At 47.6% G+C, this 3327-nt stretch overlaps 1 protein-coding gene across 2 annotated transcripts in view; it reads right to left on the reverse strand.

Annotated features, from left to right (window-relative positions):
- The window catches only part of NEMF (nuclear export mediator factor), a 230716-nt gene that overhangs the window by 194501 nt on the left and 32888 nt on the right, over window positions 1–3327 (reverse strand). The window lies entirely within an intron of this gene.

A 3327-nucleotide genomic window follows, 5' to 3' on the forward strand; every position in this document is an offset into this window, starting at 1 on the left:
AGACAGAGTAATGTCTCTGCTTTTCAATATGCTATCTAGGTTGGTCATAACTTTCCTTCCAAGGAGTAAGCGTCTTTTAATTTCATGGCTGCAGTCACCAACTGCAGTGATTTTGGAGCCCAAAAAAATAAAGTCTAACACTGTTTCCACTGTTTCCCCACCTATTTCCCATGAAGTGATGGGACTGGATGCCATGATCTTCATTTTCTGAATGTTGAGCTTTAAGCCAACTTTTTCACTCTCCACTTTCACTTTCACTTTTTCTTCCTCTACAGCCCCCACCAATCCATGATCAGCTTGGAAGGCATACTAAGCACCCACCATTGATTCTTTGACCCAAGTGAAGCACACACATGGCATCAGGGGGAACTAGGGATATGTACTCACCAACTTTGCAGAGTAAAAGAAATCTCTGTGATTGTCAGAAACAGACTAGAACTGTCAAAAGGATACAAACTCAACACGTTAACTCCAAGTAATCTCTGCCCTTCCCTGCTCACACTTTAATCATGTCACAGCTATGATCAGGGGCTGGGGGCTCCGGTCCTCAGGACACCTGCTGCACTTTCAGTCCCTGCCAAGAACTTCTGCCACCCCACACAGAGTCATACCCATGACCCCATCACCCTGGATCCAAGCAGCTGCCCACTTCTGGTTGGTGAGCCAGTTGAAGGCTCAGCCCAGTGACACAATGAAATCCTCTATCTTGGCAAACTTGACAAGGAGACTTTGAGGGAACACTTGTTAGTAAAGGAGACAGAGACAAAGCAGGGATTTGGGGTCCTGAAGCAACAGATGTGTAAATAAACAGCAGGAAGAGCAGGGGCAGAGGAGTCCCCAAGTTGCCCCACTGATGAAGCATAAAGGCAAGGATGGATGGAGCCTGCTGCTCAGCTGACAAGATGACGGAGTGTCATTTTCTTAGGACTCTTGGTTCCTGCACTACATCTATTGGGCTCTCCAGAGATCCTGTGTGGTTTGTCCCAGGTCACCATTAGATCTGTCATTTGGTCTATGGCCCTTACTTCCTTTTCTATGTGTGGTCTTAAAATAAATCCTACCATGCTTAAAGGAACTTAGTGGATCTCTACTCCTTCCAATCTAGCTCCTGATCACTTTCTCATCTTTTAAATAACTTAATAAGTTAAATAATATCGCAGGATTCTTGATCACCTTTTGTTCAGCCAACTCTCTCTAGATTCATCAAGGATTTTCTAGGAAAGAGAAAGTTTCCCTGGTTAGAGCTCCCTTTCCCCTCTGTGTCCCTCCATTTATTTCTGCTTGATTATTCATTCACTCATTCATTCTCGCCACAAGCTCACATGGATTCTAAAACGCACAGGGCCACATCCATGCTTTGGAGGAGCTCATAGGTTTGCAAGGACAGCATCATAAGTGGGGTCAGTGCAGGAGTGAAGAGAAGGGTGGGTGCTGCATGCACCCCAAGGTGGAGGCACTGGAATCTGGGGCATTAAAGTGGGGTTGGGGAAGGTTACTCCTTGGCTCCAGCGTCTGCACTGGCAGCTTTTCCTCCCGACCTTCCTGCAAATGCTGGCTTTTGTGCCTCTGGCCTGGAACCACATGTAACCAAAGCCATATGTTCAACTTGGTTTAATTAAATGGTGGCCTCAGCAAACTTCTGATGCTGTGTATGATCCCTTGGTGTTATAATATTTTTAATATTTGTTACTGTATGTTGTTTGTTATGTTTAACCCTGAGGCTGAGATTCTTTTAGTCTGTAAAGTTTAAATGTTGAGAGACTTTTGGTCTTGGTTTTTAAAAATCAGTATTATTTTTAATTTATTCCAAGAGAACATATCTCCTCTCCTCTAGGTTAGACCTGGGAGGGTCCACAGTCCTAATTTTTCTGGGAGATGAATATTTGCAGGGCAGCAATGGAGATGCAGACATAGAGAACAGACTTATGGACATGGGGCAAGTGGATGGTGGTGGTGGGAGGAGAGGGTAGGACAAATAGAGAGTAACACGGAAACTTATACTCTACCGTATATAGTACAGATAGCCAGCGGGAATTTGCTCTATGACTCAGGGAACTCAAACCCGGGCTCTCTGACAACCTAGAGGGCTGGGTTGGGGTGGGAGGTGGGAGGGAGTTTCAAGAGGGAGGGGACATAGATTTACCTAAGCTGTTTTATGGCATACATACATATCATATTGATGTATGGCAGAAACCAACACAATATTTTAAAGCAATTATCCTTCAATTTAAAATAAATTAAAAAAAAGAAATGTTAGGAGAGAATGTTGTGCTGTGAATACAAAGACCTGTCCTCGATTCTTAGCCCCAAACTGCAGAAAAACCTAAATTCCCAATCCAGTTTCTAAGTGCAGTTGCCCAAGCACCCAAGATGGCAAGCAGAAGGGAAAAAGTGCCTTTTCCTAGGCGAGGCCCTCTCAGGTTTGGCTCAGCCCCTACTCTCCCAGGGCCCACCTGGGCAGGTGAGAGGGGGAGACCTGGCCAGGTGTATAAGTGAACCTGCCTGTGTTCTCTAGCCCACAGAGGTTTGCAGAGGCAGCAGAGCTGCCATCTTGGCCATTTCCCACTCACGCAGCTCCTGTGCTCTTGACCCAAGGGCAGATTTGGTCATTTTATCTGGGGGTGGCAGGGTGGGGTTGATACAGTGACAGAGAGTCCTGCCAACCTTGTGCAAGTCCCCTAAAGGGCAGGCCTAAGTGTCGGCTGGCTCCTTGGCAGTGCCAGCCGAGAGAATGCCTGTTTCAGAAGGTGACAGTGACATAGGATGACATTGGGGGTGACTTCCTTGGGAGAGGGGGACCAAGGCTGCCTTTCTGATCCTTACATCCATATATTTGGGCTGGGGCAACTTTCAGGGGCAAACAGTGCACTTCTGAAGGTGGGGGGCCCCAGCATGGACCTTGAAGAGGGCCTGTGGGAACTTCCCTGAGGCCTCCAATCCCTGGGCAGGGCTGGGCTGGGGACGGTGGTTGTGATGCTCACAGCTATGCTCCAGGCCCAGCCAGTGAAGTGAGACCTACTGCCCTTCTCACTGGGCTGGAACTTCAGGGAGCTGGGATTCCCCTTGGGTGCCTCCCAGCACAGGCCCCTCACCCTATCTAACTGCTCTGTACATCTACCTCTTGGATCCAGGGAGATTGGCCTTGATTTCAAATAAGCAATTAACATTCAGAAGACAGGCTTATACTTAGTTCAAGGCTGCTGCCCCACCCCTTAGCTTTCAGTTCAGTTCAGTGCAGTCTCTCAGTAGTGTCTGACTCTTTGCAACCCCATGGACTGCAGCACGCCAGGCCTCCCTGTCCATCACCAACTCCCAGAGTTTACTCAA

Source organism: Bison bison, unplaced genomic scaffold, assembly GCF_000754665.1.
Source record: "Bison bison bison isolate TAMUID 2011002044 unplaced genomic scaffold, Bison_UMD1.0 scf7180017864174, whole genome shotgun sequence".
Lineage (NCBI taxonomy): Eukaryota > Metazoa > Chordata > Mammalia > Artiodactyla > Bovidae > Bison > Bison bison.